Source organism: Canis lupus, chromosome 19 (genome assembly GCF_011100685.1).
Source record: "Canis lupus familiaris isolate Mischka breed German Shepherd chromosome 19, alternate assembly UU_Cfam_GSD_1.0, whole genome shotgun sequence".
NCBI lineage: Eukaryota > Metazoa > Chordata > Mammalia > Carnivora > Canidae > Canis > Canis lupus.
In genome coordinates, this window is record NC_049240.1 from 26,642,051 (window position 1) to 26,666,336 (window position 24,286).

The 24,286-nt window shown below is 33.1% G+C and overlaps 1 pseudogene; it reads left to right on the forward strand.

Annotated features, from left to right (window-relative positions):
* Positions 1-23,748: 23,748 nt before the first annotated feature.
* LOC100683847 lies at positions 23,749-24,016 on the forward strand (annotated as a pseudogene).
* Positions 24,017-24,286: the final 270 nt, after the last annotated feature.

The window sequence follows — 24,286 nt, forward strand, 5'->3', positions numbered from 1 at the left end:
TATATCTATTAAGTCTTTTATAATTGCTTTTACATTTTTGTCTTTTAATTTCTATACCAAAATTAAAATTGATTTGTGCACCGCCATTACAGTATTAGATCATTCTATATTTCTCTGTATATTTACATTTGACATCAAGGTTTATACCTTTATATATTTCTATGTTGTTCTTTAGCATTTTTTCATTTCAATATGATGGACTCCTTTTAGTATTTCCTATAAGGCAGTTTTAGTAGTGATGAACTGATTCAACTTTTCTTTATCTGAGCAAGTCCCTACCTCTTCTTCATAAACTCTCTTTCCCATTTTGTAGCATCCCAGATTACATCTAAGATCCTTACCATTTGAAAGATTTTCCTATAGCATTTACATTTTAGTAGAAAAACAACAGTTATTTGAAAAAATGAGTTAGTGGCTAACATATAAAGAGTAAATTAATCATTTAATTAATTGGTTGATATGAAGCTAATCATATATGAGGGGCAGTGGGAGTGGAGGGTTGCAGAGTGATGCTATGTATAAAGAGTTAATAAGATTTTACTAATTCTGTGGTTTTATTATATTATGTTATTCACTATTTTTGGTTGATAATTAAAACAAGAATCTTAGAGTACATAACTTGTCCAGCATCACACGCCTAGTTATGTGGCTGAGCTAAAATTTGAACACATGGATTGTGGCTCCAGTCTTCATTAAATAACATTCTACCAATGTAAGTGTCATCAGGATTAACAGGCAAACTAAAAGGAACAAAAGAGGATGACACAACTTTCAACAGAAAAGATAGTAAGAAAACAGGAAATCAAAATTACTCATTATCTACTCTGAATTAGATGTTCTATTAGGTGCTTTATTTTATTAATTGCAATGTAACATACGGAAATAAGCATTGCGGTATTTTTATAAATAAGCAAACTGATGTTTCAGTTGCAATAAAAATAGCCAAATATGGGTTGAGGAATCAGAGGAACCAAAAAAGATTAAAGACACATTCTGAATTTATCTATAATTTCCCTTCATACCTATTATTATCTCATTGCATACCAGTCATTAATAATTTACTTTTCTCCTAAAACTGTAGCAATCAGTGATATAGTTGTTGTTGTTGCTGTTGTTTGGTAAGATTTAAACAGTCCAAAAAGGTTTACGTGCAATACCAAAACCAGCTATATTATCACTGTTGTTATTAATTGCTGCTTTTTAGTCTTTTTAGCTTGCTGATCTAAAAGGACTATGATGTAAATTGCTACTGCCACTGGGGAAAATAGTGTAGAGATTCCTCAAAAAATTAAAAAGAGAAATATTATATGATCCAATGATTCTGCTATTGGACACTTACCCAAGGAACAAGAAAACACTAATTCAAAAAGATATATGCACACTTATGTTTATTGTAGAATTATTTACAGTACCCAAGACATGGATGCAACCTAAGTGCCCATCAGTAGACAAATGGTTAAGGAAAATGTGGTATAGATGCACAATGGGATATTACACAACCATTAAAAAAGGATGAGATCATGCTATTTGAACAACATGGGTGGACCTATTGGGTTTTATGCCAAGTGAAATAAGTCAGATGGAGAAATACAAATACCATATGATTCTATTCATAAATGGAATATTAAAAATGAATAAATAAGCAAAAGGAAGAATCTAATCACAAATACAGAGAAAAAACTGATGGTTATTAGAGGACAGGAGGGACTGGACAAAATAGGTGAAGGGAGACGGAGTCAACAGGCTTCCAGTTAAAGAACGAATAAGTCATGGGAATAAAAATGAGAGCACAAGGAATATAGTCAATGATATAATAGAAAAGTAATGGGATAGATGGTAACTATATTTGTGGTGAACATAGTGTAATGTATAAACTTGTCAAGTCACTAAGTGGTACACCTGAAAGTAATGTAATCTTTGTGTCAACTATATTCAAATAAAATAAATAAATAAATAAATAAATAAATAAATAAATAAATGCATAATACATACATACATAGACTAAAACTCATAATGTAAAATACTCAATAGTTTACTGTAAGCAGCACTTGTCCTCCACCAGGTGCAGTTTCTCTGTGGAGTGTATAATGTCATATCAATTCACTACATTCTTCTTTCCAGGTCAAGTACAAGATGCTGACCATTCTACCTGACTGGAATTATTTTTTTCTGGAATTCTGTGAAGGTTTGAAGTTCCCTGAACCTCCTCTGGAGCCTATGGATTACATTACTAAAAACATTATTGGAACTAGATTATATTCATGCTACTCCAAATACAATTAATGCTCTTCATTGGTCCCATAGATTCTTGGTGGAAATTAGGAAAACTTACATTATTTTACACCTTTGTCTAAACTTTTCTTTATAATAAAATTGGTTTATTTTCTTTATCAATAAAAACTAGTAACATTCTATTCAATCAATATACAAGTTAACTAAATATATATATATATATATATATATATATATATATATATATATATATTCAAGTTAACTGTTTAATAATTTCTGACCAATCAACCACTACATTTTTATTGACTTCAATCTTTAAAACTTGCTTCAAGGTAATTGCTTTGTCAACCTTGATTTTCATTGTTTTCTAAACAGAATTGAGCAGTTGTTTTGGCCTCATAAAGATGAAGCCTGAAGAAATGTGTGTGTGAGGGGGAGAATAGAAATATATAAATGCATAATAGAGATAGTGCAGATCACAATGAAGAATATTCTGGCAGACACTGAGATGGGAGTAGGAATTTAATGTCTTTCTTTTATATTTATTTATATGTAGAAGCTTTTTCTTATCCTTTTTACTTTGGGAATTAAATCTAACAAAGACAACTGGCACTCTCATTTTATTTTATTTTTTTTTAATTTTTTCGGCACTCTCATTTTAAAGTGGATCTGGATTTTGTTGGATAATTTATGACTTATATCTTAAAATTACCCTTGTTTTATGGAAATAATAGTACTTCAAATATTCCTGATATCTAATTTTTCTAGGAAAAAAAAGGAAATGAATACTTTCCATTGATAGAGTTGAGAAATTTTAGGATTTGAACCTCTAAACTAAGTCAGCCTAAAAAGAATCAGGATTGGGTCCATATCATGCAACTCATGCAGAAGCAGAACATATTGAAAGGATATAGATCAAGACATTTTGAAAGAACAGATTCTGTTGAAATAAGCATGGTATTTGTCTTATTACCTATGAGTATCTGAAGCAAGAGGCTGGAGTGCTATACCAATTTGAATATCCTTGAAGTTGTTATGCATTGCAAATCCAAATAAGTTTATCTACACTAGCATGTTAACATTGCAATATTTCATCCATTATACTGCAGGTTTCGGTGTTGTCTAAAACATAAACTAATTGTTATTTCTCTTTTTCTTTTTAAAGGTTTTATTTATTTATTTATGAGAGAGAGAGAGAGAGAGAGGCAGAGGGAGAAGCAGGCCCCATGCAGGAAGCCCAACCTGGGACTCGATCCCTGGTCTCCAGTATCATGCCCTGGGCCAAAGGCAGCACTAAACTGCTGAGCCATCTGGGCTGCCCTTATTTCTCTTTATCAAGATGGAACTCAAACTCTTAATCATGACCTAATTTCTGCTTCCCTTTGAATTATTTTTAAAACCCAATCTCTTCTCCCAGTACTTAGAAATATTTACATTTTCTGGAATTTGTTATGATGGCTAAATATCCATTCCTTAAGATATGTTGTGCACTGTGCTTTTAACATATTTTCTCCGAATAATTGGGTGAATTTCATCACAAAGAACTTCCTTTTATTCTTCCTATAGGAGACACAGGTCTATCACTCCTATTGGAAGGACAACAATGAAAATTTATTTAAGACTATAATTTAAACACATAATTGAAAACCTTTCATTTATTTTTGGTGAGAATACAAAGTGGTACAGTCATTTTAGAACCCTCGGTGTCCATCAAATGATGAATGGATAAAGAAGATGTGGTCTATGTATACAATGGAATGTTACTCAGCCATTAGAAACGACAAATACCCACCATTTGCTTCGACGTGGATGGAACTGGAGGGTATTATGCTGAGTGAAGTAAGTCAATTGGAGAAGGACAAACATTATATGCTCTCATTCATTTGGGGAATATAAAAAATAGTGAAAGGGAATAAAGGGGAAAGGAGAAAAACTGAGTGGGAAATATCAGAAAGGGAGACAGAACATGAAAGACTCCTAACTCTGGGAAACGAACAAGGGGTGGTGGAAGGGGAGGTGGCAGGGGGTGGGGGTGACTGGGTGACGGGCACTGAGGGGGGCACTTGATGGGATGAGCACTGGGTGCTATTCTATATGTTGGCAAATTGAACACCAATAAAAATAAATTTATTTTAAAAAATAATAAATAAAATAAAATAGTATCTCTATCACCCTAAAAAAAAAAAAAAAAGAACACAGGTGATTTCTTACAAAACTAAACATACTTTTACCATGTAACTCAGCAGACATGTTTCTTGGTATTTACCCAAAAGAGTTGCAAACGTATGTCCACATAGAGACCTGCACATGAGTGCTTGTAAGAAACTTTATTCATAATTGCCAATATTTGGAAGCAAACATGGTGTCTTTCAGTGGGTGAATGTATAAACTGTGATCCATACTGACAATGAAATATTCATTCAGCACTAAAAAGAAGTAAGCTATTAAGACATGTAAAGATATGGAAGGTATTAAAAAATATTTCTAGTGAAAGAAATCAATCTGAAAAGGGTACATACTATGCAATTTCTGGAAAAAACAAAACTGTGCATACAGTAATAAGATCAGTGATTGCTAGAGGTTGAAAGGTGAAAAGGCAGAGCAGAGAGGATTTTTAGGACACTGAAAATATTGTGTATGATATTATAATGATGGATCCCTGGAGTTACACATTTGTGAAAACCCATAGAATTAGAAGACAAGGGGTGAACGTTAATGTAAAATATGAACTTTGGGTGATTATGTGTCAGTATAAGTTCAATAATTGTAGTTAATTGATCACTTCAGTGGGAAATGTTGATAATGCATGAGTTTATGCATATATAGAGCACTGGTTATATATATCTGTATTTTTCTTTAGGAAATAAAGAAATTTTTTAAATATTTTTCTTTAGGAAGAAATATCTGTATCATCCTCAGCATTTCACAAATTTCTAAAGAAAAGCCTTAAAAACAAAACAAAATGAAAACCTAGCTGAGTTCAACTTTTGGGATGACAGCATAAGGAGCTCCACAGACCAATTCTACATCAAAACAAGCCCAGCTGGTGAGAACTATTAAATAAAAAAATGATTTAGAGTATCTGGAAATTGTCTTAAGTGTATGCAGCACTGAAATAAATATTTATCCAAGAAATCTATTAAAATCTGATAAGAACAGCAAGAATCTGTGGTATTTGAACCACAGTGGGTTTCTCTCTTTTCCCCACCTGTCCAACTTAAGTCAACAGAAACCTTAGCCCTGTTAAGTATGGCCAAGAAGACAGGATTCCATTTATGTTCAATCCCTAATAAAGGTTAACTAAATCTCACTGGGAACTGGGAGAGTCAGTGCAGGACACCAGCATTTCTTATCCTCTCTAATTCTAAGCTTGAAAGGACTAAATTTCTGAACGTGGCCAAAAGTTTGGGAATGGTCTCCTTCCATCCAACCTGAATTCACAGCATGGAGGTGTTACTTCCAGTGCAATAGGATGTGAATATTGGGACATTAACTCTGTCTCCTCCCAGATCACTCAGTCAAAAGTTCCACATTTAAAAGGCAAGCCAAATTCAGTCTTCTGACATGCTTAAATTAGTGACTAAAAGAGTGTTTCAAACAAAGGTTTTCCAGGATCAACAAAAACTAGAAGAACTCGTCTTTTAAGAAATACTAAAGAAAATTCTATAGGCTATAAGCTAATAAATCCAGGGAGAAATCTGAATATAGATTTATAGAGGGGGTGGGTGGGTAAAGGGATGTTGGGTAAACAGGTGAAGGAGTTTAAGAAGTACAGACTTCCAGGTATAAAATAAATAAGTCACAGGGATAAAAAGTACTACACAGAGAACACAGTAATATCATACTAACTTTGTTTGGTGACACTTATCAAGGTGAGCATATCATGACGTATATAATCATCAAATCATGATGTTGTACCCCTGAAATCAAAATAATCTTGTATGTCTGCTATACTTCAATTTAAAAATAAATGTCAGAATGCTGCCAACTAGCTATCTCCTCAGTAAAGCTACTTAAAACAGTCTTGAATAAAGAATGCAGTCAGGTAATAGTCTCCAGAGTCCCTTTGTTTGCTGATGGAATGCATGTGAACCCTTTATGTTCCTGGCTGAGGAGCCAACAGAGCCACACTAGCATCTGTGGGATTATGACTGCAAGCCTTTATGTCGGAATCCCACCGAGGCTGAATGACAACACGGCGACATGAGGTCTCGACAGACAGCTCAGCAAACCCACACACATGTACTGTCCCTGGGAAACCCTTTCATAGATGACCCACTTCTGAGCTGGGGTTCACCAATAGCAGAGGAATTTCCTTGCTGCGATCTAATAAATAATAATAAATAATACTATATATATATTTATTTTTATATATATAGCATCAAAAAATAATTTTGTAATCATACAGTATAAATGCATATTTTTCTCCTTTGTTGATTTAAATAACAACTGTGTAATTCTAATATGGCCAAATAATTTTCAACAAGAGTGTCCAGACCCACAGGGAAAGGAGAGTATTTTCCTTTCTTTTTTAAGATTTATGTTAGAAAGAGAGAATGAGCAGGAGAGGTAGAAGGAGAGAAAGAGAGTGAATCTTAAGCAGACTCTGCACTGAGTGTGGAGCCTAATACAGGACTGGATCTCACAATTCTGTGATCACAACCTGAGCTGAAACCAAGAGTTGAAAGCCACATAAGCAACCTAAGGAGAGTGTTTTCAACAAATGGTGTTGGAAAAAAATGAATATTTAGATATAAAAATGAATTTGGGTACTTTCTTTATACCATACATAAAAATTAACTCAAAATTGATCAAAGGCCTAAATGTAACACTTAAAACTATAAAACTTTTGAAGAAGAAATGGGAAATACCTTATGACATTGGATTTGGAAATGATTTATTAGTATAATACCAAAGGCACACATAAAAACCAATAGATAAATTGGACAACATTAAAATAAAAAACTTCTGTGCATAAAATGATACAATCAATAAAGGTCAATCTATAGAAAGGAAGAAATATTTTCAAATAAGCTATCTTATAAGGGGTTAATGTCTAGAATATTTTTAAAACTCCTAAAACTCAACAACAGTATAACCAACAATGCAGTACAAAATGAACAAAGGACTGGAATAAACATTTCTCCCAAAAAGATATACAAAGGGTCAAAAAGCAAATTAAAAGATGCTTAAAATCACTAACCACTAGGATAATGCAAATCAAACCCATGAGATACCACTTCATTAGGGTGGCTATTGCTCAGAACAAACAAACAGCAAAATTCAGAATATAACAAGTGTTAATGAAGATGTAAAGAAAGTCAAATCTTTGGGCACTCCTAGTGGGAAAGTAAATTGGTACAGCCACTATGGAAAACAGTATAAAGTTTGCTCAAAAAATTAATATTAGAATTATTATATGACCAGTAGTTCTACTTCTGGGTACATACTCAAATGATTTGAATATAAGCTCTCAAAGAAATATTCACAGCAGCATTATTCACAATAGCCAAAAAGTAGAAGCACTCATCAAAGGTTAACTGATAAACAAAAATCATTATATACATACCATGGAATATTTTTTAACTTTAAAAAAAGAAAAAAAAAAACTTCTGACACGTGCTACAGCATAGATTAACTTGAGAAAATTATACTATATAATATAATCCAATTACTAAAATAAAATACTATATGTGATTCCAATATGAGCTACCAAGACTATTCAAATTTATGAAGACAGAAAATAGAATAGTGGCTGCCAGGAGCTTGAGGGAGACTGGAATGAAGAATTATTTAATGATATAGACTTTCAGTTTCAAAAGATGATAAGAGTTCTGGAAACTGGTTGCACAAATGTGTGAATGTAGTTAACACTATTGAACAGTACATTTAAAAATGGTTAAAATGACACATTTTATGTTGTGAATGTTTCATTATACTTAAAAATTAAAGCAATTTTTAAAACAAAATGCAGATAATTGTATCATCAAGTTTATGCCATATATATTTGACAATAACAGCACAAAGGAGATAGATGGAGCACAGTTGCATTGGAATAAGATCATAGTATTTCATAATTTCAATCTACAGAAACATAGAGAAAACTAGAAATGATAAACAAGAAATAAATATAATAAAATATATAAATACACACTTACATTGCTTTCCTCATCTTCTTAACAGATATAAAATTACATTGCATAATAATTAAAACAAGGTTTCCAAGATTTGTAAGATATACATATGTGTAACATGCATACCAGTATTAACACAAAAATGGGGAGTAGAGATACATTTCTCTATCTCACTATAATTAATTTAATATAAAGGTGAACTTGATACTGGCAAGCTAAGGCATGGTAAAAGCTAGAGCAACATGTAATTTTATACACATATAATACATATTTATATAATGCACAATATTCATAATATAATATGTATATATAATATATGATAGTATATTCAAATATAATCATATAATAATTATACATAGAAATTTTATTTAAATGAGTTATTAAAAATGAAGTCACTAAAATAATTAGAAATGAAAATACTACACTAGAGAAATTTACTTAACGTAGAAGAAGTCAGCTAAAGAGATATGAAGGAACAGAAAGGATATGAGATATAGAGAAAACTAGAATAAAAATGGAAAAGCTAAGTCCAACTATATCAATATTAACATTAAATGTAACTGTACTCAATAATCCAATGAAAAGGCAGAGATTGACAGAATGGATGTAAAAGAAATATGTTATAAATAGAATACACATTTCATATGCAAAGATACCAGTAGGTTGAAAGTAGAAGATTGGAAAGAGATATATCTTGCAAATAGAAACCAGAAGAAAACTCGAACAACTGTACAAATATCAGATAAAACAGACTCAAATAAAACAAAATGTCAGTAATTATAAAGACAGATCTTTTTAATTCCATAGATGACAATCAAACCTGTAAGTTACAACAAAACTGTACTAACAGATATATAAAGAACACACTACCCAACACAGCAGACTACACTTGAGCTCAAATGGAGCATTCTCAAGCTGAGATCATACATGAGGCCATAAAGCAAGACTCAATAAATGTAAAAGTATCAACATCATACAAAGTATTTTTTTATTGAAATAGTGTGACTTTATCACAAAAGAAAATTTTGGAAATTCACAGGTATGTGGAAATTGAGAAACAATACTAAATAATCAATGGAACAACAACAAAGTCAATTTGAAAGAAATGAAAGTGAACATGTAATTTCAGAATGTATGGCATGCAGCCAAAACAGTGACTGGAGGTAAATTTATAGAAATAAAATGCTCAAAATTAAATAAGACAGAAGATTTCAAATCAACCACCATATTTTCTATATTCTAACCCTTGAAAAAGAAGGGCAAAATAAACTTAAAATAAGTGCAAGGAAGATAAAAATAAGAATTATCGCAGAAATTATTGAAACAGTAAATAGAAAATAATGAAAAATATAACAAAATATGACAAAATGAAAATATGATTTTTCAAAAAGATTCACAGAATTGAAAAATATTTACCTGAACTGAGAAAAAAATAGAGAAAAATCAAATTATTAAATCAGAAATAGAAGAGAGATACTACCACTAACCTTATAGAATGAAGTTTGCATGTTATATCAGAATAACTTAGATAAAATTGGCAAATTCTTAGAAATATGTAAATTATCCAACTGATTCAATAAAAAATAGAAAATTTTCAAATAATAAAGAGATTAAATTTGTAATCAAATAACTTTCTATAGAGAAAAACCCAGGACCAGATGGTCTCACTGGTGAACTTTATTGAATATTTTAAAAAGGAAAAAAAAATTTTCACAAATTTTCCCAAAAATTGAAGAGAAGGAACCACTTTCATTCTGTGAGGTAATTATTATTCTGATACCAAAGCCAGACAAAGACATTATAAGTAAGAAGATTACCAGCCGACATCTCTTATAAATGTGAATGAAGAAATTCCCAACAAAATAATAAGAAATGCATCAAAGACATGTCAATGTCATACACAATGACCAAGTTGGATTTATTTCAGGAATGTAAGTTGGCTCACTATCTGAAAATCAATTAACACAATACTTATAAGTATAGAATCAAAGCAAAAATCACATAATTATTATCTTAAGGAGCACAGAAAAAGTATGTGACAAAATATACCACCATTTCATAATAAACACACTTAGGAAATCAGGAATAGGTAGAGACTTCTTGAACCTAATAAAGAATATCTTTAAAAAAAATACATTTAACATCTTATTTAATGATGAAAAACTGAATATTTTCTCCCTAAGATCAGGAAAAAAACAAGTATGTCTGCTATTTCTAACAAAGACAGTAGCAAAGGTTCTAGTCAAAGAAATTAATCAATAAAATGAAATATAAACCACCCAGATTAAAAAGAACAAAGTAAAACTACCCTTTTGCAAGTAGTAGGAATCCACTAAGAAACTATTAGAACTAGTAAATGACTTTTTCAATGCTGCATGCAGGATCAAACATTAGTGTGTGAACATCAGTTGTATCTCCAAACAATAGAATTAAGCAAACCAAAATTGAAATTAAGGAAACAATTCCATTTAAAATAATAACAAAGCTAATAAAATATTTAAGACAATACTTAACAAAAGAAATATAAAAATTGTATTCTGAACACTACAAAATATTGTTGAAAGAAATTAAAGATAGGAGCAAAATAAAGTATCTCATTAATGCGTTAGCAGACTATATATTGTTGATAAGGAGATACTGCTTCATTGATTTACATTTTCAGCATAATTCCTGTCAAAGTACACACTAAATTCCTTACAGAAATTTATAGGGTGATCCTAAAGTTCATATGGAAATTCAGAATTATTAAGACAATATGGAAAAAGAACAATCAGAAAGACTGATACTTTCCAAATTGAAAACTCACTGCAAAACCACACTAATCAAACAACATAGCACTGTCATTAAAGGAGGCATCTAGACCAATGGAATAAAATAGAGTCCAGAAATAAATCATCTCATTTATTGTCAATTTTTTTGACAAGGGTGCCAAGACAATTAAGTAGGAAATAATAGTCCTTTCAACAATTTGTGCTGGAACAACTGGACAACTTGTGCTTAGAACAAGTAAACAAATAGCTAGAGTCTCATTTTACATCATATAGAAAATTAACTTAGAATAAAAACATAAATGTGTGAGCTAAAACTGTAAAACTCTTACAAGAACAAAACTCTTACAACTATAAAACTGTTACAAGAAAACATAGTTGTAACCCCTTGTTACTTTGATTTAGACAATGCTTTTTAGATATGATACAAAAAATACAAGAGACAAAATAAGATAAAAAATAAAATAGATCAGCTGGGCATTGTCAAATTAAAAATGTTTCGTGCTCTCAAAAGACACCATCATAACAAGCACAGAATGGGACTTTTAAATGGGAGATTTTTAGAAATTATATATCTGAACAGAGTCTTATTTCTAGAATATATAAAGAGTTATCACAACTCAATAATAAAAAGGCAATTCAATTTGTAAATGGACAAAGTGAAAAGATATGTAAATGGCCATAAGGACATGAAATAATGCTCAACATCATTAGTCATTGGGGAATTACAAATCAAAACTATGAGATACCTACTAGATATACCTGTTAGCATGGGTATAATCAAAATGAGAGAAAACAAGTGCTTGCAAGGATGTAGAACAATTGGTATCTCAGATACCTCTGTTAGAATTGTAGAATGGTGCAACCACTTTGGAAAACAGTCTCTCAATTCTTCAGATGCTCAGCAGAGAGGTACGGAGTGGTACAACAATTCCACTCCTAGTATACACTCAAGGGAATTGAAAACATTTGTCTTCACAAAAACCTGTACACAAATGTTCATAGAAACATTTGGTATCATAGCCAAAAACTGGAAAAACACAAATATTCATTATCTGATAAATTGATAAATAAAGCCTCACATATCTATACTATGTGATATTATTTGATAATAGAAAATTGATATTCTCTAAATACTATATAACACAGATAAACCTGGAAGACATTATGCTATATTCAAGGAACTAGTCACAAAGTATCAAATATTAAATGATTCAGTTTATAGGAAATGTTCAGAATAGGCAAATTTAAAAAGACTAGAAGAAAGTCAGTGATTGTTTAGATCTGGATGAAATGGAGGGATTGAGATAATGGCTCAGAAGGGTAAGGTTTCTTTTTGGTGTAATGAAAATATAAAATTCAGTGTGGTGATTGGCGCACAACTTGATGACTAATGCTAAAAGGCACTGAATGGGATACTTTGCTGAATTTTATGGTATGTAAAATATTTCTTAATTGAACTGTTATAAAACATATGGCTGCTATATTGATAGTTTTTGAAGTTGTTTCAGTTGTTTTATTCGATGCTTTTATTATGTTCTGGAGGAACATGGGATGTTGCGTCCAACCTGGTGTTTCAACCATATTTTTAGATGACACTTCAAAACTCCATCAAGGTGGCATATTCTGAGTGATGTACCATATGATATGACCAGTGGGTGCCATCATCATGGATTTGCCCCCACATCTCTTTTCCTGTGAAGTAGATCCCCTCATAAGATTCAATTTTGTGTAGGATTCCATTATTATGAATTAAGAATCCCATACATTGTTGAAATGAGACTACAGACATGAAATGTAAACCCATATTGGATTTACAGCTCTGTTCTACTTTACAAAATTATGTATATAATTATACATTTTACGTTATATATATGTATATTTAATAGATTTTCTAGTTGTTTTCACTGAGAAAGCTGATGTGCTATAATATGTCATAATTGAAAATATACTTACTTCTCTTTTAGTACCAATGCCTGATATCTTGCTGATGTTTAATAAATTGTGTATTAAAAAATAATGACTGATCTTGGGGTGTTATGAAGTCTGTAGAGTTTAATTCAGTTCATAAGAGAAAAAAATAGCCCTTGACTGATTGAAGTAAGGGGGTAATACTATAGCAAAGACCCTAGGGTACAAATATATGGTGATTTATGTTAATGAGACAATCTTACTACATTGAAAAAGCATTTGCTAATAATAAAAGGCAAAGTGAGAACCAGTTTAATACCACTAATGATAGTAAAAGTTTGGATTATATACAGTGAAACAAGAATTTCCAGCCTCCTGTAGGAGGCAGCTTGCATCTTTTTATTAGAATTCACAAATGTTGTAAATACTGGGAGATAAGCCTGTTAGGAAGATGATTTTGGAGCCAATTAGTCTTCCTGGCTAGTTTAGGTGGAGTTTACAGGTATTAGCATTCACTATCTCTGCTATAACCCATACTCCAGATGAGTGATTAAATTCCAGGAACTAAATGAAGTGGAGGATCATATTCTCTGAGTATAGTAGAATGCCATGAAAATTAACTACAGACTTTGCATTAGTCTATGCTGAGGGCAAACAAAACCTGTTCTGTTTCCCTACTTGACATTTTTCAGCCATATCTTTGTCTCATTTATTTTGTTCTACAAGAGGCTTATCTCCCCAACTACTCTCTATTTCTGCAATTCCTTTTGATCCAAAACTAATACATGGTGTTGGCATGGTCCCTTCTAAAGATGTTTTTGGAGTATTAGAATACATTATTCCATGTAAAAGTTCTTTGAGAATTTCTTTCTGACAAAACATAAACTTCATCTTTTTTGTTGTTTTTTGCTGTGATACCACTGATAATGATAACAGAATGAGCAATGCGCTCCTACGCCATGGGCGATTTCCTTGTGGTTCCTCAAATTTCAAACTGTACTTTCACCTAAGAATATTTATAAGAAAGCAGGTGAGAGTGGCATTATTGTAAGCATAAACTGGTTCACTCTGGTTTTACACATATATCTTTGCAAACTTCCTTTGTCATCAATAAATTTATCAGATAAGAATGTTAGTTCATCTGCATTAAAGAGTAAAGTATTTTCTAACATAATAAGAAACTCAGTACAACTAATACAGAGACTGGAGAGCATACATTACACTGTGGGTATTCTGGTTTCTTTCCTTTTAATGCTCCGTGATTTTTTTTGCATGTGGATTTCTACTATGAATTGTATTGTGTCCACAAGAAGAGTCTTTTATTTCTACTTTCCCATATGTTCTCCCAGCAGGAAAAAAGAAATGATGATGTGCAAATGTGCCCCATAAGACTTACTCATGTCTCCTCACCCAGCACCAGCTAATGCAATTTATTTGCCTTTTAATTGGGTGTAGAAATGAGTGGGGTACAGGTATTTTTTGCAATGAAGTAAAGTGAGAATGAATGACTATTGGATAGGACACCAGGAAAATAAGCCCATTACATCAATGATTTGAAAAATCATTATTTGAAATCATAGTGAGAATAATTCTTATCAATTTACAGGAAGGGGAGAAATTAATAGGCTCCCTCCCCACCTCAACCCTGTCACTCCTCAGATGGCACCACACTTTACCATTTCTGTTCTTTTAAACTCAAGATCATTGATATAATTCTACATAAGCATATACAATTATTTTTTAACTCATCAAACATATAGTATATATTGATACACAATAAAATAATGGATATTTTAGTTCCTTTATGTTGCCTTTCCACCTCGCTTTTCCTTGATGTTAAGTTTTAGTATCATTTTAAATTTCCATAAATATAATGAATTGAAAGTATATACTGAAACATTTTCTCTCAGGTATTTTAGATCTTTTTTTAAGGTTTATCTCTTTTGATCACTACTTATTGATCTAAATCCTTTATAATAATTTTCTTGCCTGTTCTCTTTTCAAATTCTGGCAACCATGTCTTTAGAGTAAAACTTTTAGTCTCTCTGGTGATGATAATTAACTCCTGTCTTTTCCCTCTACAGGTTGCTATGACCAGCTTTATGGTCAGAGTATCCATTTCTTGTACAGTTTAGGATTTTTTCTGGAAGTTTCTATTTTTTTACCCAAATTTTGTTAGAGAAAAACTGTGTCACTGTTACTGTAGCATTATAGATGACCTAGCTGCTTATATATTTGAATTCCCTCTATTTCTTTCTTGCTAGAGACTTTCTTATCAGTGAACTGACTCCTGATCCAACTTAGACTGTTTTCTCAGAAAACAGAGCCTACTGATTAGTTTTCATTCTGCCCTCTCTCCAGATGGATTTTTAGCTAAGTTGCACTCTTCATTTTCCATGGAAATCTATCTTTTTCTTTGGTTTGACACTGTTTTTGTTGATTTTCATTTTGTTTTGTTTTTGACCAGATTATAGAAATTTAGAAAGTGTGCACAGAAAATATACTTGGCTAATCCTCACAAATCTGAACATGACTTTATCTCTGCCCTACCAAAGTTAACTAATATTTTATCATGGTATTGGACAGTACAATCAAAATATTTTCCCTTAAGAAATTTGACATAAATAAATAAAACATCTATCTATCTATCTATCTATCTATCTATCTATCTATCTATCATCTATCTATCTATCTATCTATCTATCTATCTATCATCTATCTATCTATCTATCATCTATCTATATCTATCTATCTATCTATCTATCTATCTATCTATCTATCTATCTATCTATCTCTCTCTCTATCTATCTATCTATCATCTATCCCATTTGGCATTTACTGCGAAATCTCCATAAGAAGCCACATGTTTTATGTTTTTTTTCATCTCTGGGAAATGTTCTTTTTAAAAAAGATTTTATTTATTTATTCATGAAAGACAGAGAGAGAGAGAGAGAGAGAGAGAGAGAGAGAGAAACACAGCCAGAGGGAGAAGCAGGCTCCATGCAGGGAGCCCGACATGGGACTCGATCCCGGGTCCAGGATCACACCCTGGGCTGAAGGCAGCACTAAACCACTGAGCCATCCAGGCTGCCCTGGGAAATGTTCTTATATTATTTGTTTGTTATTTTTTCTTCTTTTCTTTTCTAACTTTTTATGGAACTTTTTGTAGAAGGATATTAGGATTCTTAGATTTATTACCTGTATTTTCATTGTCCCCAAATTCTTTTCCTCTTTACCTTTTCTTTGGGTTTGGGGGCCGGGGGGAGAAGGGCTAACTTTAGAGGGTTTTTTTCCCCAAATTAAGTAATTGATTTTCTCACATATTTATAGCCTTCCAGATTCTTTTCCTTAAATTTTCTGACTGAAAAAAAAAATTTCTGACTGATGTCATTTAATAGAAGCAAACATTTTCCAAAGCTCTCTGAAATAATAATTTGTGTGTGTGTTTATTTGTTTATTCTCATTCATGTGCCTCTGCTTCCTTGGGAATCAAGTGTCCTGATTTATTTTTTGTTATAGTTAGATTATTTTCCCATGTTACATGGTAATACTTGGTTGTGAGAGAAATTTTGGGGAACAACTTCTATTTAATAATTGATTTTCTTAACTATTTAGTGGATTGAATTTGAATTACTCTCATAGTTTAGCCAACTCTGATTCCTATCTGGTGATATATTGGAGCCAGGGGTCTCCCCACTGTGTTACCCATTAGCATGTTTCTAATTACTTTTACTATTTTAATGTCTTAAAAATCAAATTCACTGAAGAGCCCCATATACATCTACATTAGCTGCTTATTCCTGCCATGGTAAATTCATGCAAACTTAGTGAATTATGCAACACAAATGGATTATGTTATAACTTTAGATATCAGGAATCTGAAATGGATTTCAGGAGGCTAAAGTTGAGATGTTGGCAGAACCATGTTCCTGCTGGGGGCTCTAGGGGACAGTTCATGTTCTTGACTCTTACAGCCTCTCTAGCCTATGACTCCTTGGCTCATGGTCCCTCCACCTTCAAGCCCAGCATCATAGCATCTTCAACTCTCTCTCTCTCTCTCTCTGACCATTGTTTCCTGTCATCATATTGCCGGCTCTGTTTCTGACATGGTTTCCTCCTTCTTCTAAGGACTCATGATTCCATTGGGTCCACTTAATAATTCAGGATAATCTCCCTACCTGGTTTGCTTGTGTTATCAGCAGATACTGTAGCTACATATAAGCAAAATTATTCATTCAATAAAAAATAATGATTGACCGACATGGGCGAGGCCCTGTGCCAGCATGCCATGTTGGAGGGGATAGAAACACAGAGAAATGCAAGGAAACTTGGCATTCAATAATAAAAATATATTTAATGTAGAAACAAATAAATAGTAATGTATCTCTACATTCACGTGTGTGTGTAGTGGTACCATTTAGTAAAATGCTGAAGGCTAGAGTAGAGCAACTCAGAGTAAAATTTAAAAGTTTCATTTTGAAATGTGAAGTCTGTAATTATAATTGGAGATACTGATAGAATGAGTGGGTAAGTGATTAACAGCTTAGCATTTGGGGTATGATTGGTGAAAAGAGGTATAAATTTGGGACTATGGACATACAGATGATATATGGGACTTGAAAGAAAGAACATGTCAGATGAGACTGATCTTTGAAGGAGGGGATCCAACACAGGAGACTAAGAAGGACAGGCAACAGGAGTAGAAGAAACCAGAAGAGGGTAACATCCTAAGATCCAAATGAAGTTAACACTCTAAGAAGAAAGCTGAAATAAATCAATGGATTAAGTTAAAAAGAACACAAATTTAAAAAGAAAGAGCAGTCACTTCAGTGAAAATTGTGACATAGACTGGGGTACCTAGGTGGTGCAGATGGTTAGGCGTCCAACACTTGTTTACTGATCAGGTTGTGATATCGTGGTCATTATATTAAGACCCCCATTGGTCTCTGCACTCAGTATCAGTGCAGAGTCCACTTGGTCTTGGTATTTTCTTTCCTCCTCCTCTTCTGCTCATTCTCTCTCTCCCTCCCTCTCTCTCTCTCTCTCTCTCTCTCTCTGTCTCTCTCATAAATAAATAAATTTAAAAAATGTGACGTGGACAAAAAAAAACATGAAATGTGGTAAATGTGGAGATCAAAGATACACAATATTATTTAAGGGAATAAAACCAGGTGTATTTGTTCTTTTTATCATTTGCTGCCCCCACCCTCTCCAGTCCAGCAAATACATTATTTGTTGTTTGCTATCCTGCTCTGTGCCCATAAAGACAGATCTCCAGCTGCATTGCCCATGCTGCCTTGCCCTCTCTGGCTTGGGAATTTGGAATATTTTATATAAAATGTAAAATTTCTGACTTTCCATGAAAGACAAATAATAAATGCTTGAAAATCTGAAATGTGGGATCCCACTCTAGCATGGCAATGATGGGCAAGAGCTGAGAAGCAGTTGCAGCTTTGAAATATGGCAAGCACTGTCCAGTTACTCACAGATTCCCCTGTGATCCCCCATATGAACCTAGGCACATATTCCTGGATTGCTTAAGCCATTGACATAGCTTCTGGGACCCTCTGGGCATATATGATCTAAGTGCTGCAAGGTAGTCCCCTATGAAGAATTTGTGTACAAGGCTTTGTGTAAAATAGTTTGTTTAAGAGCAACATGTCTTGGTATATAGAGAAATTATCTGTTATCCACACAAGTACTTCCTCACACTAGATTCCCTGCAGGGCTTCCTAAACCCCCTCTATCTGACACCCTTGTCTATCAACACTGGTACAATTCCAAGTGCTTCAATGAGACATTGTTGCCAAAATGGCATAGACATGGCTGAACTGGCAGCAGGACATTTCCATTTCACACACTGAACTTTCTATCAGTCTATTTCCATCGGCAACCTCTCCAAACCACACACTTTTCGGTTGCTGTTCCCATGTGAACTCCAGGAAAATGAAGTTTCCAAATAGGATCACATTTCTACTTGCCTGATGCCTCGGTGGAGTCAATCAGAGCAAGTAATACCAGGAAGACTGAGAGGTGGCAAAAAAAGGATTAGTAAATATGATCTCATTTCAACAAACTGCATAACCTAGAAGAATGGTGTGTGGATCTGACAGTAGGTATTCAATCGAATATCACTTTGCAGCAGTAGAATTGCTGCTAAGGCTGTCAACAGACAGCAGGTGGTTGGAAGTTGGCAACTTTTATGAAAGCCATTTATATTACAGTGCATTTCATGTAAATAGTGACAATAAAATGTTCTAGGAATAAGATGCAAATATTGCAAATGTGTTTGCTTCAATAAGAACTTGGGCAGTTGTGCCTTAATTAATATGAATAATAACTTTAAGACACCATTGACATATTTGATATGTTTTTGGTTCTGGGTGTTATTGGCAAACTATTCACCACAGTTACTCTGTAAAGATTCCTGTTAACTTTGGTGAATCCTATGTTTTGGAGGCTACTGACAATATTATTCCACTTCTTTTAGGTTCCCAATTGGTTCACTGCTTTTGAGTTTTGAAAGATACAATTTTATATACTCTGTTTATTTTCAATTACAGTCACAGTATCATGGTACTAGTCCTAGGAATATTCAAGTGCTTTTTCTTTTCATCCTTGGAAACATTCAATTTTTAATGATCACTTAACTCTAGAGACTAGACTCTGCTTGAAGATTTATTTAAGTAAAATCCTTTAATAAACTAAAACTAGAAACAGATAAAGTCACAATAGATTAAATTCTCTAGGTTATCCCTAAATCCCTTTGTGTTCCAATTAGTAAATTTCAGTAAACCAATCCGGATCAAATGAAATCCAAAACAACTAAATAATGGTAGCTCTATCAACTGTACCATTATGTTGAGTGATGGAAGAGAGTATGAAATATGTTACCTGTATCAATTTTTGTATAATCCTAAAAACATTTGAATTTATATTTCATATTATGGCACTTTATGTTTGTATGTTAATACAGAGTGTCCTTGAAACAATTGATTTTGTTTGTTATAATGAAGAGAGATAAATCAGATATTTGGTATAAGATTTAAATACTTAAGAACTATATATTTTTAAAAAGTAGAAAATGAAGTTGTAGAAGTTCAAATGACTTTCTAAAGAACTTACATAATGTATTGTTTACCTAGGATACAAACTAGTTATCTCTATCTTCTCTCCCTCCCTCACTTCCTTCTTTACCTTCCTCCATTTATTTCTTTTACTGTGATAAAATATACATAAAATAAAATTTAGCATTGTATCATTTTAAGAATTCACTGGCACCAGGGGGCTCAGGTGGCTCTTGGTTAAGCATCAGACTCTTGATTTTGGCTTCAGTCATGGGATCTCAGTGTCACCCGATTTGTGCTGGGTATAATGTCTGTTTGGGATTATCTCTCTTCCTCACCCTACTCCCTCTCTAAAAAAAAAAAAAAAAAAAAAAAAAGAAAATAGAAGAGAAAAAATAGAAGTCCCGGCATTAAGTGCATTTACAATATTATATAATTATTACCCTTTATCTATTTTCAGAAACGTTTAATTGTTGCAAGTAGAAATACTGTACTCATTAAACAACCACCTCCATTTCTTTTGTCTCTGGAAGCAGCCCTTTTACATTTTGTCTCTATGAATCTGACCACTCTAAAGATCTCATGAATCATACAGTATTTGTCTGTGTGTGTGTGTGTGTGTGTGTGTGTGTGTGTGTCTGTGACTGGATTATTTTACTTAGCCTAATGTCTTTAAGCTTCATCTGTATTGTAGCATGTGTTAGAATTCCCATCATTTTAAGGCTGAATAATATTCCATTATACATATATACATATATGTACCATATTTTGCTTTTCTAGTCATCTGATGATGGCACTTGAGTGTTTCCACATTTTGGCTATTGTGAGTAGTGCTGCAACAGATATAAATGTATAAATAGCTCTTTGTGATTTGCTCTCAAATCTTTTAGAAGTAGAATTGCCAAATCATGTGGGAATTCTATTTCTAATATTTTGAAGAACACAGTTTTGTTTTCCATAATGGCAGTACTTTTTTTTTTATTATTCCAAAGCAATAGTATACAAGAGTTCTAATTTTTCCACATCCCTACTAACATTTATGTTCTTTCTTTTCTTTCTTGACAATACCATTCTAACGTATGTGAGATGGTTTCTCACTGTAGTTTTGGTTTGTATTTTCTTAATAAATAGTGATGTTGAGCATCTTTCTACATGGTTTTTGATCATTTGCATGCTTCTTTGGTGAAAATTCTACCCAAATACTTATCCTACCCCCTCCAAAAAAAAAAAATGCCTCTTTTCAAAAATTAGGTTGTTTGGCTTTTGTTAATAAAGCAAAGCAGTTCTTTTTAAAAAGATATTAAAAAGTAGGGGAGGAGCATGAGCAGGGGAGGAGCAGAGGAAGAGGAAAAAAATCTCCAGCAGACTTCATATTGAGCACAGAGCCTGACGTGGGACTTGATCCCAGGACCCTGAGATCATGAGCGAAGCCAAAACCAGGAGTTAGTCACTCAACTGACTGAGCCATTTGGGTCCCCTGCAAAGGAGTTCTTTGTATACTCTAGATATGAATCCCTCAGCATATATATGATTTGCAAATATTTCTCAAATTCCATGGCTTTTTTATTATGTTGATTGTGATGCATAGAAATGTAAAGTTTATGTAATGCAATTTATCTACTTTCTTCATTTTTCTTGTACTTTTGTCATATCCAATAAATAATTCTCACATCCAATGTCATGAAGCTTTTCCCCTCTGATTTCTTTCAAGTGTATAGTTTTAAGTGTTACATTTAAGTCTTTGATCCATTATGGATTAATATTTGTATACGGTGTAAGGAAAAGTTCCAATTTCATTTATTTTGTATGTGGATATCAAGATTTTCCAGGACAGCTTGTTTTCCTTTCTCTCCCAATGTTTTTGGCATCTCTGTTGAAAACTCATTTGATTATGTGAGGATTTGTTTCTGGATTCCATTCTACTTCATTGGTCTATGTTTATTTCTAAGTCAATACCATATTTTTTGATTACTGGAACTTCGTAATAAGTTTTGAAGTAAAAAAAAAAAGACAGGAAACTTTGCTTCTCTCTCTCTCTTTTCAAGATTTTCTTCTTTATTCATTTATTCATGAGAGACACAAAGAAAGACAGAGACATACTCAGAAGCCAGGTCCCTGAGGGAAGACTGATGTGGGACTCGATCCTGGGTCTCCAGGATCACACCCTAGGCTGAAGGCGGCGCTAAACCGCTGAGCCAGCCGGGCTGCCCAGTAGTTCTATTTTCTTGTATTGCATTTGTCTTGGTTTAGGATCAGGTAAATACTGGCGTCCTGGAGTTAGTTGGGACACCTGGGTGACGCAGTGGTTGAGCATCTGCCTTCAGCTCAGGGCATGATCCAGGAGTCCCAGGATGGAGTCTCTCATCAGGCTCCCTGCATGGAGCCCACTTCTCCTCCCTCTGCTATGTCTTTGCCTCTTTCTCTCTCTCTGTCTCAAATAAATAAATAAATAAATAAATAAATAAATAAATAAATAAATAATCTTAAAAAAAAGAAGTGTTCCCTCTTCTTCAATGTTTTGTAAGAATTTGTGGAGTATTGGTATTTATTTCTCTTTAAATATTTGGTACAATTTGCTAGTAATGACTGCTTGTTTTTAGCTGTTTGTTTGTTTGTTTGTTTTATTTGGGAGGTTTTGATTACTGCTTCATTCTCCTTACTAGTTTTAGGTCTGTCAAGCTTTCTATTTCTTCATGATTTAGTTTGGTGGGTTGCATATCTCCCAGAATTTACCAATTTCATCTAGATTATCTAGTTTTTCAGTTTGTAGTTTATAGTACACTGACAACACCTTTTTTTCTTTTTTACTTGTTTCTTTGTTTCTTTTTTAGTTCAGCTAATTGTTTTTTATTTTTCTCAGTATTTTTGAAGAATTAATCTTTAGTTTTATTTATATTTTCTATTCCCTATTTTGTTTATCTCTGCTCTCAGTATTGTTTCTTCCTTCAGCTAGTCTCAGATACAGTGAATTCTAATTTTCTAGTTTCTTAAGGTAAACATTTAGACTGTTGGCTTAAGATCTTTGTTCTCTTTTAATGTAGCCATTTATAGGCATAATGTCCCTTATCAGAACTGCTTTCACTGCATCCCATAAGTTTAATCATGCTGTGTTTACATATTCATTTGTCTCAAGCTATTTTCTAAAATTCCTTGTGATGCCTTTGAACTGTTGTTTAAGGATACAGACATTTTTCAGGTCTTCAGGTTTCTTTCTGCCATCAATTTCTAATTTAATTCCATTGTAATTGAAAAGACATTTTATTTCAATATATTTAAATGTATTAAGAATTGTTTTGTGACTGGGTGGCTCAGTGGTTGAGCATCTGCCTTTGGCTCAGGGCATGATCCTGGGATTCCAGGATCAAGTCCTGAGATTGAGTTCCACCTCGGACTTCCTGCATGGAACCTGCTTCTCCCTCTGCCTATGTCTCTCTCTCTCTCTCATGAATAAATAAATAAAATCTTTTTAAAAAATATTTTTTAAGTCACAATTATTTTGTGACTATACACATGGTCTATTATAGAAAATATTCCATGTATATTTGAGAACCTACTATTGCAATCTACTGTTGTTGAGTGCACCGTGCCATAAATGTCTATTAGGTCCAGACTTTCTGGCAATGGTGACCTTCCCATGAGTACATGCCTATTGTGAAGGACATCTTCCATCTGTCCACAGAAGAGGAGAAAAAGAAGCATAAGAAGAAGTGCCTAGTGCAGAGCCCCAACTCCTACTTCATCATGGATGTGAAGTACCCAGGATGCTATAAAATCACCACCATGTTTATCTATGCAGACATAGTAGTTCTTGTGTGTTGGCTGTTCCACTGTCCTTTGCCAGCCTACAGGAGGAAAAGCTAGACTCACAGAAGGATGTTCCTTCAGCTGAAAGCAGAACTTTTAGTGCTAAATCAAGATAAGTGGGAAATTATTCCAATAAACAGATTTTGGATAAAAAGGTCTCTTAGACCAGCTTATTAATAGTGTCGTTGATATTCTCTATTTCTTTATTGACCTTCTATGGTTGTTCTATCCATTATTTAAAGTACGATGTAGTAGTCTTCCACTATTACTGTAGAACTTCCTATATCTAACTTCAGTTGTGCCAATGTTGGCTTCAGATATGAAGGAGCTCTGATATTTGGTGCATATGTAATTGTTGTATATTTTGAAG